This window comes from Prionailurus bengalensis, chromosome B1 (genome assembly GCF_016509475.1).
Source record: "Prionailurus bengalensis isolate Pbe53 chromosome B1, Fcat_Pben_1.1_paternal_pri, whole genome shotgun sequence".
NCBI lineage: Eukaryota > Metazoa > Chordata > Mammalia > Carnivora > Felidae > Prionailurus > Prionailurus bengalensis.
The window spans coordinates 40,254,441-40,271,781 of NC_057344.1; the positions used below are offsets into that span (position 1 = coordinate 40,254,441).

The 17,341-nt window shown below is 41.6% G+C and overlaps 1 long non-coding RNA gene across 1 annotated transcript; it reads left to right on the forward strand.

The window, feature by feature from the left end:
• The first annotated feature begins 1,030 nt into the window (after positions 1-1,030).
• Positions 1,031-15,865, forward strand: LOC122467667. The gene is made up of 3 exons (XR_006293040.1): positions 1,031-1,219; positions 14,417-14,563; positions 14,893-15,865. It is a non-coding gene; the product is annotated as an uncharacterized LOC122467667 (long non-coding RNA).
• The last annotated feature ends 1,476 nt before the right edge of the window (positions 15,866-17,341 follow it).

The following is a 17,341-nucleotide window of genomic DNA, read 5'->3' on the forward strand; positions in this document are numbered from 1 at the left end:
CCGTGGGTCTAGAATGCGGCCCACATGGTTTTGAAGAGAAGCCAGGTTTACTGCCACAGACCACGGACTGGCATTGTCCTCCAAGTTAAGCTGCCACAAGGACCGGGAGGAAACACTTGATGACAGTGGGACAAACCACAAGAAACCATCAGGCAGGGAGGAGGGCTGGGGGTGGGGGGTGGGGGGGGGCGGGGCAGCTCCAGGAGACCCCAGGGTCTCGCATCCCCAGGAGGACTGCCACCTGTAGGGAGGGAGGGGGACTGCTCCTGTTCTGTTGCAAAGAGGATTAGAGAAGACAGTATGGGCGACACAAACTTCCACACTTTACCAAGTGGTCAGAACAAAAGGCAGGAAGTCTTTACAGGTTAAAGAAAGAAGACCAAGGAGGAGACAAAAGGAAATATCTTATTTGGGGTAAGGGGGTGGGCAGGCATGACTGGGGTCAAGCAGAGGATTTGCAGGGACCCCAAAGTCATTTAGGTCTCCTCTTGCTGCTGTGGCTCCCTGGCGGGAGCGGCTCCATCTTGAACCTAGAAATTTACTTCAACACTTGTAATTTCATTCTCCACTCGTTCCTTTTCTGAGACTTTACTGTGTCCTGTTGGCAAGATGCCTTTTTCCTTCACCATAGTCATGTCACCACCACCTTTTTTTCACCACTTTTTCCTGTTCAGGGGAACCGTCCAGCCGTTCCTGGTCAGACTGGCCAGGCCTGAGGTTTGGGTTTCTGACCCTAACCTTTGCGAGGCATTTCGTCCTGGACTCATCTTCAGCAGGGACACTGGTTTCGTGCTAGACAGCAAGTAGTCAGGCTGCCTGGCTTTCCCGGCCTAGGAGGGTTTACGTCACAGCCTGCTGTGGCTCTAGCTTGTTCTACAAAAGTAGTTCAATTAAGGGAGCTCCGCGTTAGCCTCTCCTGGTGGGACGCTGGCCAGGCAGGCTGCTGCCAGGCTGGGCTTCTGCTTCCAGGTGAGCGATCCTGTGTGCCCACCACATCTGCCGGAAGCGGAAGTGAGAGCGTGCTGGGGTCAAATGGTTGAGGCCAAATCTGTAAACGGGAGGAACCGGGATCCCCGGGGAAGGAATCCGGGCTGAATTTGAATCCCTCAGGAGTCAGAGGGACTTAGGAACAGAGCAGGTGGTAGAGAAGACAGTTGGAAGGCAGCAGGAAAAGAGTCTTGGATTTCAACCGTGAGTGCGCCCAGCTGGAAGCTCAAAGGTCTGTTTTATTGAGGGCCAGACAGGTGGTATGTGTGTTGTCCTAATTAGCATGGTTGGGCAGGGGCTTGGTTGCAAGTAATTAATCTTTAATTATCTATAAAAGGATGGTGGTGTGTGGGAAGAACACTAGCCTCAGAGTCAGGAACCCTGAGTTTCGCCCCTAATTAATTGAGTGACCTTGGATAAATAACTTTTACTGGCGTTAGATTCCTCATCTGGCCAGTAAAAAAGCTGGATTAGATCAGGTCTCATTGTTCCCTTGGGGAACTTTTAAAAGATATTGATGCCTGGGTATTGCACCCAGAGATACTGATTTTATTTCTTAAATTATTTATTTATTTATTAAAAAAATTTTTTTTTAATGTTTTAATTTATTTTTGAGAGTGAGAGCATGAGCAGGGCAGGGACAGAGAGAGACGGAGTGGAAGATCTGAAGTGGGCTCTGTGCTGAAAGCAGAAAGCCCGATGTGGGGCTTGAACTCACAAACTGTGAGATCATGACCTGAGCCAATGTCGGTTGCTCAACCAACTGAGCCACCCAGATGCCCCAAAGATTTTTTAAGTAATCTTTACACCCAACGTGGGCTTGAACTCACAACCCCTAGATGGAGAGTCTCATGCTCCACTGAGCCATCCAGACACCCTTGAGATGCTGATTTTAATTGGTCTATCGTGAAGCCCAGCAATCATATATTTTTTAAGCTCTCCAGGTAATTCTCTGTAGCCAGAGTGTCAAACTCTGAATCCTTTATTTATTTATTTATTTATTTATTTATATATTAAAAAAATTTTTTTTAATGCTTATTTATTCTTGAGACAGAGACAGAGTGTGAACAGGGGAGGGGCAGAGAGAGAGGGAGTCACAGAATCCGAAACAGGCTCCAGGCTCTGAGCTGTCAGCACAGAGCCCGACACAGGGCTTGAACCCATGAACTGTGAGATCATGACCTGAGCCGAAGTCGGACGCCCAACCGACTGAGCCACCCAGGTGCCCCAAACTCTGAATCCTTTAAATTTGAAAAATCTATGAGCCTGTGTTATAACTAGGGTGACCAACCATCTGATTTGCCCAGGACTGTCCCAGCTTTAAAACTGAAAGTCTCCTGTCCCAGAATATCCCTCAGGGTTGAGCCATGTTCCACATCATTCCCTCCTTACATCAGTACAAAAAGGAAGTAGAAGGGTATGCTTGCAACTCTGTGTGTGTGTGTGTGTGTGTGTGTGTGTGTATGTTGTGTGTGTCTTTACCAGGCCAGCTGGTAAGCTTTATGACTCTACCATTCACCTGCTACATAATTGCCATGTGTACAGTTAAGTACACATTTGGGTAAAACCTACCTTGCGTGGATTTCTAAAGATTATAGGTCAACCATTCTGGCTATTTCCTGTTCTCCAACCCAATGCTTTAAGAAAGCATGCTTTTATTTTTTCTTTCTCACTCTAGTAAAACAAAATAAAATTAAGAGCAGAACAGTTGTTTTTTTTTTTAATATTTATTTTTGAGAGAGAGATAGAGAGACAAAGAAATAGATTGGGCAGAGAGAGGGAGACACAGAATCCAAAGCAGGATCCAGGCTCTGAGCTGTCAGCCCAGAGCCCAATGTGGGGCTTGAACTCACCAACCACCAGATCATGACCTGAGGCCAAAATCAGAAACTTAACTGACTGAGCCACCCAGGAGCCTCAAGAGCAGAACAGTTTTAAGAAAACATCCATTCATCCAACAGGTATCCATTCAACCTTTACCTGCTGATACCTCTCTCTCTCCACTCTGTATCCAATCCCCCACAAAGTCATATTTTCTCTGTCTTCAAAACATATCTCTTCTGTCTCCACTTCAATTACCTTAGTGCTGTGGTTTTTAGATTTGAGGGGCATTTGAATCACCTGGTGGGATTGATAAAACTGTAATTCCAGAGCCCAGAGTTTCTGATTCAGGAGGTCTGAGGTGGGACCGAATGTACACATTTCCAACAAGGTCCCAGGTTACCCACCGCATTCCACGGCGATGCATGGAGATCAGCAGGGTGGGATGTTGGACTCCAGGAGAAGAATGTGACTCTTGGGCTATGGGATTTTTTTTTTTAATGTTTATTTTTATTATTTTTGAGAGACAGTGAGAGAGAGAGAGAGAGAGAGAGCATGAGCAGGGAAGGAACAGAGACACTGAATCTGAAGCAGGCTCCAGTCTCTGAGCTGTCAGCACAGAGCCCAATATGGGGCTTGAACTCACGAACCATGAGATTATGACCTGAGCTGGAGTTGGATGCTTAACCAACTGAGCCACACAGCACCCCCCCCCCCAAATCATAATCATTTTTAAGCATACAGTTTGGTAGTGTTAAGTACATTGACATTGTTATGCAACCATCGCCACCATCCATCCCCAGAACTCTTTTAATCTTGCAAAACTGATATTCTATACCCATTAAACAATAACCCCCATTGTCCCCTCCTCCCAGCCCCTGGCAACCAAGCATTCTACTTTCTGTCTCTGAATCTGATTATTCTAGGGACTTTACATAGGTGGAAGCATACTCCTATATTTGTATTTGTCTTCATGACTAGCTTATTTCACTTAACAGTGTTCTCAGGGTTCATCTATGTTGTAACATGTGTCAGAATTTCCTTCCTTTTTAAGGCTGTGTGATATTCCAGTGTGTGTGTGTGTGTCATTTTGTTTACCCATTCATCTATTGATGGCCACTTGAGTTGCTTCCACCTTTTGTGAATAATGTTGCTGTGGACGTGGGTGTACAAATATCTCTTTGAATCTCAGCTTTCAATTATTTTGGGAATATACCCAGAAGTGGAAATCCTGGATCATATGGTAATTCTACTTTTTATTTTTTATTTTTTTGAAGAAACATCGTACTGTTTTCCATAGTTGTTGTGCCATTTTACATTCCCACTTGCAGTGCACAAAGGTTCTACTTTCTCTGCATCCTCACCATTTGTTATTTTCTGTTTGTTTGGGTTTTGATAGTAGCCATGCTGGGCTTTGGAGCTTCTAAACTTCATGATTATGAAAATTTATGAGATTGCAGTTTTTAAAACTCTTCAATGGGAACTTTATGGAGGAGAGAAGATGGATATTTCTTTGAAACAGAAATCTTCTGACCTATGTTTTGATGATATTTCATCTACTCCCTTTACCTTCACTCTTCTTTCTTATTTTTTTTTCTTTTATTCTCCTCTGTCTCTATGCATTCCTCATTGGCTCTTATCCAATCCCCCATCTTATGGAACAGTCATCTTACCCATGTGGCAAGCTGTTTCCCTCTCAAAACTACAGGAATCTCTTTTTGAGCCAAAAGTCAGAATGAACTAAATTCTCAATCAGGTTTTTTTTTTTTTTTTTAAGTTTATTGATTTTGTATTTTGAGAGAGAGAGAGAGAGCAATGGAGGGGCAGAGAGAAAGAGATAAGCATGGAGCCTGAAACAGGGTTCGATCCCATGAACTGTGAGATCGTGACCCGAGTTGAAATCAAGAGTTGGACACTTAACTGACTGAGGCACCCAGGTGCCCCTTGATCAGGTTTTAAACAGTAGAAGTTTGGGTGAGTTCTTGGGCGCTTCTTAAAACACACCCATCTTTTTCCAAATGACAGCAATTGTACTTTGGTTTATTAAAGGAGTTAAAAGGCATGATAATATGGGCATTCAAGGTGTTACTTTTTTTCCTTGCAGCTGTTGACAACAATTTATCATTTGATTCTAGTTCAGAGACACAGACATTAGAATTGCTTGCCCTTTGCATTGAGCAAGAAGAAAGTAAGATGTGCATATCAGAAAAACAAAGATGGCAGCTCACAGAAACAAAAACTGAGGTTGTTCTTCCTCCTCATGATTAATATATTTTTTATTTTTTGTGAGTTGTGGATTTTAGAAATATGCAGAGGACTCAACTGACCACTGAGAATGAGACTGAGAACATTGAGATGTTTGTCCCTACAGATCTAGAAGTAGAGCTCACAACATTGGAGGAAAGGGTCTGCCTGGAGGAGCCACATCAGTAGGCTTTCAAGAGATGAGGAGACCAGACCAGAGAGACCTCCTCCCACAACTCCCATATTTGTTGGCCCCCAGGAGTGATATAACAAACATTCAAATAATTGGAATTTGAGGGTCATGGAATGAATTCTCAATTTCCATATGCCATCTACTGACATAATTATATGTATGTTTATATATATATTATATATACATAATAATATTAAATATATATTTATGCACTGCTGATTAAATACCAATATAGGTGTTAAAAAGATAATATTATCCATTGAATATAGGCTCTAGCAAGTTGCTCTAGACAAATATAACCATGATAGAACAATCTTCCATGCTTAGAAGATTATCCTCTTAGACTAAACAGCCTCATAAGTGACACTCATGAAGGAGGAAAGACACCATGTCCCAGGGATACCAGCTAAATCACCTTGGAGATGAGCGGGGAATCATGTCACAGACAGGTCGTCCTTAAATGTGAACATTGTTTATGTCAGCACAGTCCCTCTCGGTCATGACAAAGGCATGTAGGTTTACAGAGAGTAAAGCAGGAAAATGTCTGGCTTATCCAACAATGTGAAGACCCTGTTTAAGCATTGCTGCTATTCAGACTTCAGTATTCAGAATGAATCAAAAAGAATCTTTTGAAAACTGGTTTTGGGGTCATCATTTGTGTGTAATACACAAAAATGGTAAGATAGGATCCTGTCTTTGATGAAGATTACAGTCTGTAATTGCCAGCACTTTCTTGTTGCAATGGACAAAGCTCCAAATCACATTTGCTTAGAATAAAAAGCTGGAGGGGCACTTAATGGAGTCATTCTAGGGGAGTTTATGCAGTCAAATGAGGATGTAAATGTACAGGCTCAGGAAGGCTGGGAACCAGGACTCTGAGCACCATGAAGACCAGAACTAGGGACTCAAAGTCACCAGGGATTCCTTCCTCTGGGTAGTGTTTTAGTATGTCCTGGTGTAGATGGGTTTCTCCACATGGCACCTGGTACATCCAGCAGCACATAAGCCTTTCACCTAGTCCCTGACCACAGAGGTAAGGGAGCTTTTCTCTCAACTTTGAAAATGTCAAAAAAGCTCTTTCCTCCCCTTTTCTATGTTGCCATAATGGGGCTCATGAATGGTGGATGCTCTCAAGAGCATTGACAGTGCTGAAGAAAGGTAAATGCCAGGTTGTTATTGGGCCATGCTCCAAGGTCATCGTCAAGTTTCTAGCTGTGATGATGAAACATGGTTACGTTGGCAAATTTGAAATCATTGATGATCGCAGGGCTAGGGAAGTCATTGGGGATGATCGCAGGGCTAGGGAATCTCACACGCAGGTTAAACAGGTATGGAGTGGTGGCCCCAGATTTGATATATGACTCAAAGATCTATCGAGGTGGCAGAGTGATCTGCTCCTATCCCACCGGTTTGGTTTCATTGTGCTAGTGGCCTTAGAAGGGATCATGGACTGTCGGGAGGTGGGACAACAATGCACAGGAGGGAAAATCCTGGGATTCTTTTTTCTAGGGATGTGGTACGTATGTGAAAATAAAATGCCTCAATGGAAAAAAGAATAAAAGGTGGGAATGCAAACTGATGCAGCCGCTCTGGAAAACAATATGGAGGTTCCTCAGAAAACTAAAAATAGAACTACCCTACCACCCAGCAATTGCACTACTAGGCGTTTATCCACGGGATACAGGTGTGTTGTTTCAAAGGGACACATGCACCCCAATGTTTATAGCAGCACTATCAACAATAGCCAAAGTATGGAAAGAGCCCAAATGTCTATCGATGGATGAATGGATAAAGAAGGTGTGTGTGTGTATATACACACACACACACACACACACACACACACATATACATACAATGGAGTATTGGCAATCAAAAAGAATGAAATCTTGTCATTTGCAACCATGTGGATGGAACTGGTTGGTATTATGCTAAGTGAAATTACTCAGAGAAAGACAAAAATCATATGACTTCACTCATATGAAGTCTTTAAGAGACAAAACAGGTGAATATAAGGGGAAGGAAACAAAAATAATATAAAAACAGCGAGGGGGACAAAACATAAGAGACTCTTAAATATGGAGAACAAACTGAGGGTTATTGGACGGGTTGTAGGAGGGGGGATGGGCTAAATGGGTAAGGGGCACTAAGGAATCTACTCCTGAAATCATTGTTGCCCTATATGCTAACTAATTTGGATGTAAATTGAAAAAAAAAATTTTTTTTTAAAGAGACAAAATAAATCCAATCAAAAAATTTATGCAATGACTAAAAAAAAAAATCTCAAAAAAGAATTTTGGTCACTGGTCACTGTGGCCAGAGATGAAGTATTCTGATGGACTCAACGTGGATTCTGTGTTCCCTCTGTAGCTAAGGAACTTAGGTAGGATCCTTTGTGAGAAGGAGAAAGAATATGGTATCAGACAAAATCAAGTCACCACGCAGGCAGTGTGGCAAGATGAGACTCACAGACATAAAGCAGTAGTGAAAGTATGTCATAATGGGCCAAAGAAGTGTGCAATCAATATAGGACTAGGGGCCATCTTCCAGCCCGCATGTGCCTTGCTCACTGCCACCACACCCCACTATGGTTCTTTGGCTGTGCAGGCACTGCAGAAACACCGGGTAGTCTTTGAGATCCAAGAATTGAATCACAGAAAACATTTAACTAGGGAATTCCCAGGTTCCTCTTTCTTTCTATAAAACAGTAACCACAAAGGAGATGTTACAACTCTTAGATTTGATTCAGAAGGTTTTGTTAAACATACTCCTTGATTTCACCAACTCTGCAATCCTTTGTGAGTTCTCTGCGGCCTGTCTCCAGGCAGAAGATGTCCTGGACACCAAAATATTAGCATAAAATTTGCATTTTGTTACCTTCCTTTCTTATATCTGATAGCTTCTACACACACTGCACCCAGTGGTTATCATAGAGTCATGGAGTTAATATATTACTGTTCCCTTCTCAGCTGCTTATCAGTAAGGGAGTGTTGGAGGTTGTATGGGGTAGAGACAAGTGGGAGCTGGGTCCTTGGGTTTTGAGTACTGACTGTCATATCTGATCAGTTTAATTCAGTGGTTCTTAACCAGGGGACATTCTGTCTTCCATTGGACATTTGGCAGTGTTTGAAGACATTTTGGTTGTCACACTGGGAAGAGGGGTGCTCCTGACATTCAATGGGTGGAGGTCAGGGATGCTACTAAATACCCTACTGAACACAGGAGAGCCCTGCAACAAAGAATTCTGCTCCAAATGTCCATGTGCTGCGGTTAAGTTCTGGGTCTAATCCAACATACCGTAGGAGTCCAGTTCTCTGGAGAGTTAAGGATGGGCATAGGAGAAAGTGAAAAGAATGTATTAGATGTTCTAAAAAGTGGCAACGAGAAGGCACCCATGGATCTTCTTTCTTCCTCAGCCTGTAGCCTAAGGACATCAGCAGCATTTAAGTGGAAACAGAAGGGTGTCTTCATAAACACTCCCATTCTACCAAACTCTAGAGACACAGCAGTAGCCTTGGGCCAAACAATTCCCTTCTACAGCCCCAGGTGAGCCTCACCAATCTAGAAAGAAATCCCAGTTATTCCACACCCCTTCTCTGGGTGTAGGGGCCTTGACTTGCCCTTGTCCCAGGCTGGCAGGGCTGGCTGTTAATGAGAAACTTTTCTCTGGTGGAAGTGCTTAACAGTTTGATTTTTACATTAAGCCTTTGGTGAGAAATCCCAGTATTCACATATTTTGTGTATTTTAAACTAACTTGACTCTAATTGTTAATGTTGCCAATTCCCATGGAAAGAAAATGTAAGATTATATGCCAGCTCTTATCACTGGAAATTTCACCATGGGACACAAATCATGAGAACAGGATGTATTTCAACAAGGAAGAACACTGAGAAAAATACCAGTTAGATATAATTATATTTCATCAAAGACACAATAGAATTGAAGGGGAAGAGATGAAGGAGGCTTGTTATAATCATGTAGCCTTGAGGAGGACTTACCACAAAGAAAACATGCATTTAGGAATGATAATTAAACTGTTGTACCGAGGATATAAGATTCCATCCATCCATCCATCCATCCATTTAATTTATTCTGATTTTCTGCTCTGTTCAGTAAAAGGCACAGTACTAAAGGCTCAAAGGACAAGACAATGGAGAGGGTGACGATCCCCCACCCTCAAAGAATTTACAATGGCCTCTAAAGCAAGCTCTGTGCTTGCAATGAGGACTTCTACTGTCCTGTATGGGAGTTCCAATCTCACTTTATCATGTTCCTGATTCATAAATTGAGCCAGGTTTCACTCACTCATATGGTGATTGGAGAAAATGGGAAATAAAAGGCTGAGAAATTCCATTTTGACTGGAATGTAAACTGTGCATCTATTTTGTGCTCCAGGGAGCACCATTACATAGCATACACTTGGATCTGTGACTCCTGGCAGTGTGCAAGAACATGGTTTTTCTTGTACCGGATATTTGAGGACCAAGGGATTTTAGAGAAGTCTGCTATCTTTGGGGATATGGGAGGGGAGTTTCTCTAAGATTTATTATTTTTTTATTAAAGTATAACCTACACCAAGGAAAGGATATAAATGTTAAATATACAACTCAGTGAAATTTTGCATAGCTATACACTCAGGTAACCACCACCCAGATGTAGATATAGACATCTCCAACCTCCTTCTGCCCCCAAAGTTTTCACTTTCCAGAGCCACTTCCCAGACTATACTCCCTCTCAGAACCATTATTCCAATTTTATCATCATAAGTTCATTTTACTAGTCGTGAACTTCATATATACAGACTATATAATGAACTATGTACTATGTAATATGTACTCTTGTTATGTTGTCTGCTCCTTTGCCCCTATGCTCACATCTGTAAGTCCTCCATATTGATGCATTCAGCAGTAGTCCGATCTCTTTATTGCTGTGTAACGTTCTATTGGTGGAAAACCCTCCCAATTGATTTGTGTGTTCTCTTGCTGATGGGCATTTGGGTTGTTTGCACTTTGGAGTTCTGCTATGAACATTCTTGTACATGTCTTTTGGTGGATAAGTGTGCTTATTACTCTTGCTATACATCTAAGAGTGGAATGTGATAGTATTTTTAGATTCTAAAAATGTTCCTTGATAAAACACACTAATTTTTAATCTGAATGTGTGTACAGATATTTATTAAAGGGAGATCTATCCGCAGCCCACAGAAAATGGGTTTTTAATTGTGACTGGCCCCAGTCTGGAGACTTGTTTTAAAATCATACAAGGGGTGCGCCTGGGTGGCTCAGTCGGTTAAGCGGCCGACTTCGGCTCAGGTCATGATCTCACGGTCCGTGAGTTCGAGCCCCGTGTCGGGCTCTGTGCTGACAGCTCGGAGCCTGGAGCCTGTTTCAGATTCTGTGTCTCCCTCTCTCTGACCCTCCCACGTTCATGCTCTGTCTCTCTCTGTCTCAAAAATAAATAAACGTTAAAAAAAAATTTTTTTTAATCATACAAGGAACAACATCAACATTTATGCTGCTTAGTGAACATGATAGGAGTTTGGTGTACTTTGTTCGTTAAAGTTGGTTAGAAGAACACGTATGTGTATACATGGAGTTGCCCTGGAAAGAATGTGTTTCTTTTGAAAATTACATCTGGACGCCAGTGGGACAACATGTTGAAGAGCCTTGAGGTTCTGCTGATCTATTATCCTGGAAAACATTTGTGAAACTTTGTGAAGGCAGAAACTATAGGTCTTGGTGGCCAATCGGATGGGGAGTGTGAGGAGAGGCACACAGATCAGCCTGAGGTGTCCATCCAGATGTGAATGATTATGCTGGTAAGAGAACCAAGAAGGGACACCATTTCAGCTCAGGGCATGATCCCAGGGTCATGGGATTGAGCCTTGTGTCGGGTTCCTTGCAGAGCATGAAGCCTGCTTAAGATTCTCTCTCTCTGCCCTTCCCTCCTCCCTAAAGTTAAAAAAAAAAAAAAAAGAGAGAAAGAGAAATAAGAAAGTCAAGAGAAAGAAGAGCAGCATCACCCTCCTGAGCAGCATATGTATCACAAGCCTGTGCTGATATGTAAACAAAATATATCTTCGTTATTTCTCCATAACCAATTTGAATTTTCACTTGAGACATTGCCTTCTGGGTAACAGGAAAGTATGCCTGCGCTTTAAGATTGCCAAAGAATAGCATGTCAGTCCCTTGTGGATGATTTGATTTCTTGAGCAAATGCTCCGTTTCCACCTTCCACTCCCTACTGCCTTGTCTCCAAGAGGCATCTAAGATACAGAATGATGGAATTGGCTGGATTGTCAGGGGTCATGATGATCTCATAGAGGTAAAGTTGATTATAAAGTGTATAATCATATAAATTATAGAAAGAATGGTTTGTTTACTTAAAACAAAAAATGCAAGGATAGCCAGGAAGCCCCTGAAAAAGAACAATGGGGGTGGGGAAAACAGGAAAATGCTATAAAATCCCCATAAATAAATCAGTGTGGTATTGGGAAATAAATAGACACACAGACCGAGGAACAGACTAGAAAATCTAGAGAAAGATCCAATTGCATATGGAAACTTAGCATCTAATAAAGGAACATTTCAAATCAGTGGGGGAAAGGCATTTTAATAGGTGGTTTTAGGATAAGGATAGCCATGTGGAAAAAGATAAAATAAGATTCATTCTTCACATGGTACATATGAATTCCAAGTGGATCAGAGACTTCAATGTGAAAAATTGAACTCTACCACTGCGAGAAGAAAACATAGGCGAATTCTTGTGTAATGTGTGCAGACTTCCCTAAGGCTTTGAGTCCAGAAGCAATGAGAAAAGAGATTAACAAATGTGACTACATTTAAAAAAAAAAGTTTGCATGGCAAAAAATACCATAAGCAAAGTATAACAGCCTGGGGAAAAATTACAGACAAAAGAATTTTTTCCTAATATATAAATAGTTTCTAAATTAAAGAAGAAAAAGACCACAAATCTATAGAAACACAGACTAGAGAAATGAATAGACAAGTCACAGAAAATGAAATCCAAATGGCCTTTAATCGTCTTCTCAACCTCGCCTGCAATTAAAACTCATCGGGATACCACGTCTCTCACACAGCAGATTGACAAAAGCCAAAATGTCTGACATTTTTTTTATTAAAAAAATTTTTTAACCTTTATTCATTTTTGAGAGACAGAGAGAGTGTGTGAGTGGGGGAGCGGCAGAGAGAGGGAGACACAGAGTTGGAAGCAGGCTTCAGGCTCTGAGCTGTCAGCACAGAGCCTGTTGTGGGGCTACAACCAATGAACGGCAAGATCATGACCTGAGTCAAAGTCCAACGCTTAACTGACTGAGCTACCCAGGCACCCCTCTGACAATATATCCTATTGGCCAAGCTGTGGGAAAATGGGAATTCTTATACACTGCTAGTGGGAGTGCAAAATGGCATAATTCCTATGGAGGGAAATTTGGCAATATCTAGCATAATTACATATGCATTTATGCACTGACCTGAATTTCCCACTTTTAGGTGTCTATCCCGAAGACAGTGTAGCAAAAATAGGAAAAGATACATGCACAAGGGAGGCTGCTCTTGCACCACCGATTAACAAGAGATTGGCAACAAACCAACTGTCCATCAATAGGGGTCTGGTTGAATTACTTACATTTTCAAAATGGAGAGGTATTTAACGGAAAGTGAAAGGAACAGTAAATATTTCGATATACTAGTACTGCATTGTTATTTTTGGATTATATTGATCAGTGGAAAGTATAAGTGAAGAACTGTTAATATACCATTTCGGTGATAAAGGGGAGGAATATGAATATATATACATGCATACACATATATAGGTATATATAAACTTTTATGATTAAAAATGGAAAAATAAACCGTAAAGAAGGGGGAGAAATGTTACCCATAGGGAAAAAAAGGGTAGCATAGGGTTGAGAAAATAGGTATAGAAGGTGAGACTTCTCGGACTGTACCTTGTCTGGTAGATTTGATTTTGAAACAAGTTAACTATTTTGTACAATTATAAAAAAGTTAAATTTACAAAGGAAAAAAATTCCTAAAAATTGAAAGCAGCTAAACAAATGGATCTAACAGTGTGTTGAGTTGGCCCCATAATGCACAGAAGTCAGGTATTTCAAGGGGCTTTAGTTCAGAGTAATTTGATTGTGCATCCATAGTGAGACAGAGAGAAGTACCCCCCCTCAACCTAAACCATAAAAAACACAAACACAACCTGTTTTCAGTAATCATATTGTTGACAATGGTGTTGGTATTATTTTGAGATTGTTATATGTGGATTACAAGATGAAGCAAACCAGTAATTATAGTGGTATCATTGGGGGGAGGGGAGGAAAGAGATACAGATGTAAGAATACAAAACAATGTTAAGTAAAAAAAAATGTGCTCCTGAATTTTTTAAATTTTTTTTTAAGTTTACTTATTCATTTTGAGAGAAAGGGAGGGTGAGTGAAGGAGGAGCAGAGAGAGGGGAGACAGAGTCCCAAGCAGTCTCCATGCTGTCAGTGCAGAGCCCGATGTGGGGCTCAAACTCATGAACCATGAGATCATGACCTGAGCTAGAGTCAGACACTTAACCAAATAAGGCACCCAGGCTCCCCAGTGCGCTCCTGAATTTAATTTTACAGTATAAATATGAATTCGTTGTATATTTTATCTTTTTAGAATCTATTTCTTTTTTTTTTTAAGTTTATGTATTTTGAGAGAGTGAGAGTGGGGGAGGGGCAGAGAGAGAGGGAGAAGGAGAGAATCCCAAGCAGGTTCTGCACTGTCATCACAAAGCCTGATGTGAGGCTTGAACTCACAAAACCTTGAGATCATGACCTGAGCCAAAGTCAGTCACTTAACCAACAGGGACACCCAGGCGTCCCTTTGTTGAATGTATTTCTTAATTCTGTCCGCTGAAAAGATCTAGAAACAACGATCATTCCATGAAAAGCAGGTAAACCTTGCACCCATATTGTGACATTGGAATAAAATGTCCTGCTAAAAGGAACCAGGAGAGAGTTCATTTATCCAGCCTTTCCTAATCAAGTTGTACCTAATGATAAGCAAATAATTGATGAGGGGACATTTTTCTTTAAAGAAGTAATGTAGCTAATAAATGAAGAAGGAGTACAAGAATGTCATAATTTTGCAACACCTAATTAATTGCTCTAGGAGGTGATCACCAACACCTGCTCACATCACTAACAGAGTATGCCTCTTTGCCAGAAAGTCCAGTCTGAATCTGAATAAGCCCCAAATTTAACCACAAGCTTGGAGGAATACAGAAGACCCAGGAGCATGTTAAATCACCCCTTCAACGTATGACCAGCAAAACCAGAGACTTTAGGTTTCTTCAACAAATAAACTACAAGGGGAGAAAATGTGAGGAGAGGGAACCAATAGATTTTTTTTTTTTAATGGGAAACTTATGAACAAATTGCAATATGTGGATCTTAATTGGATCATGAGTCAAACTGTAAAACAATTAAGGGCAATCAGGACAATTTGAATACTGGTTGGATATTTAATGATTTGGGGGGGCTGTAGGTGGGGTATAGTTGAAACATGATTGATCTTGGGTTGATAACTGTTGAAACTGAGTGATGAGTACACAAAGAATCATTATACTCTTCTGCTTACTTTTGCAGATGTTTAGAATTTTCCATAATAAACAATTGTTTTTGAAAGCCCACTCTGGACAGGGAAAATGGAATATTATCTTCCTCTTTACATTCCTGCTACAACAATCCTAACCTTCCTGGAGGCAAACGGATGCTCAGAAACTGCACACAGGATTGTAATAGAGAAAAGCAACTGACATATTTCCAAAAATATTATCCCCATTTCAGAAAATTTATTTTTGGTGGAAAATGCCAAGTTTCATCTTATGTGTGTTGACATTGAGATTCCCAGTCCCAGCAGGAGTTGAAAATGCAAGACTCCTGCCTGGGAGACATATCAGGGCTGACACTGTAGCTGACATCACCAGTAGAAAAAGTATGGGCAGAAAAGGAAAAGACCAGGACTTGGGTAGAGTTTTCCTTCCTTCCTTCCTTCCTTCCTTCCTTCCTTCCTTCCTTCTTTCCTTCCTTCCCTCATTGAAAAATATATGAGATAAGTACGTATGAGGTATTGGAACCTGGGGGTGGAAAGTGAGGTTTATTGAGGAAGAAAGGCACCTCAACAAAGATGTGAAAGCATTAAGTTCTGTAATCAAGGTACACAAAAGATGTAGTGGATACACAGAAGACCTTTTCAGTTTGTCTGAAGGACAAATGGTCATGTTTCAGAAACCAGAGCAAAAAGTGAAGCTGAGACCAGTAGCCATGTCTTAGTTCTGGATAATTAAGATGTTTTTCTTCCTGGTGAAAGGAACGTTCTTTTTCTGCTAACTTCCTTCCTTGCTGCCTCCTGCTTTTGAATACAGTATGAGAGGATTATATTCGGAGCAACTGCAGCTATCTTGTGACTAGTAGCAAACAAGCATGAGAACAAAATATCAATGTATTGAAGAGGCTTGAAAGTGCCTGGGTCCTTGATGACATTGCTGAACTGCTAAGCAAACCCTAAACAGTCTACCTCTGGACTTGTTGAGTAAATAATAAATGTTATTAGAGTGAAGACACTGTTCAGTTGAATACTCTATGACTTGCAATGACGTGAACTCCCAACCGATGCAGTGTCTCTTCCCTACCAAACCATGAATTACTTGGAGAAGCAGTACAGCATAATGGTTCCAATGAGCCTGTGGTGATGTTTATGAGACTACTAATGACACCAATGAAAGATTGGTGTGGGCAGAGGTCAGACTCCAAAAGAGTGAGTGGGTGGTAAATGTTACCTTCTAGGACGTCCTCGACACGCTGAGGAAGAGTATAAAAAGAGGTCAGGGTCAAAGCCAAAGATGGGTGGAGTGAGAAGGTAGGGGGTAAATGAATGTCCTTGCCCTCTGGGTGTTCCCTCTCTGGTCTCCTTTTGCCGGGTCCCTTCTCCCACCACACAGATGATGTCTCAGACTGGGCTGCCTCCTGCTTTTATAGCAGCTACAGACACTTTCCTGTCACGAAAAGAGAAAAAGCAATGGCGTCTTGAGAGAGGAGTAGAATCAAGGAAAGAGTTTTGTGTTTTGTTTTGTTTTGTTTTTTTAGGGTGGGAAGATTTGAGCATGTTTGTGGACCAGAGGGAGGGAGAAACTGAAGGTAGAGAGAAAAGGGGGTAATTCAATGGAGCAAGATTGAGGAGGTATAAAGAATCCAGAGACATAGAGAAAAGGAGGATTTTTTCTTGTGGGGGGGGGGGGGAAGGCAAATTGAAGAGAACCTACAGAGAAACGTTGAGGGGAAGGAAATTCAGAGACTGTTCCTAACCCACTCAGCCTCAGAAAGTGAGTAGTGTTGGTGAGATGAAAGTGAGATTAAACAGAACTTGGTCTCTGGTGGCCTCACGAGTGCTGTTTCCCTGTGGGATCCCCAGGGTCAAGGGCTCAGACTTCGGCCCTCTGTTTTAGAAATGAATTCTGTCCGTATGAGCAGACTTGCTTAGGTTGTGAGCACTTGTCCTATACTAACCTAGTTAGTCACTCCTGGACTTGAGACTTGAGCTCTGTTGGCAAGACCCTCAGCATTATAAGTTTCACTGTCGCTATTTTCAGAATGATTTGGAAAGTAATACTTATGTCAAAGTGCTGCTGTTATAATCAAACCTGGTCATTTGTGTGTGTTACCTTTGAAAACAGTGCTCAGGAAAATGTTAACTGTTATTATTTATTTAACATTTATTTATTTTTGAGGGAGTGAGAAAGAGCGTGAATGGGGGAGATGGAGACAGAGGGAGACAGAGGATCCGACGCAGACTCTACGCTGTGAGCACAGAGCCCAATGCAGGGCTCGAGCCCACGAATTGCGAGATTATATCCTGAGCTGAAATCAAGAGTCAGCCGCTTAACCGACTGAGCCACCCAAATCTTAACTATTATATCTTATTTATTCCACAAAGTCATTGAGCAACTACTATGTACCCAGCGCTGAGCTGGGTGCTAGGATACATGTCATACTTGTCTTCAAGATGCTCTTGTTAATGCCACCAGGGGAATAAACA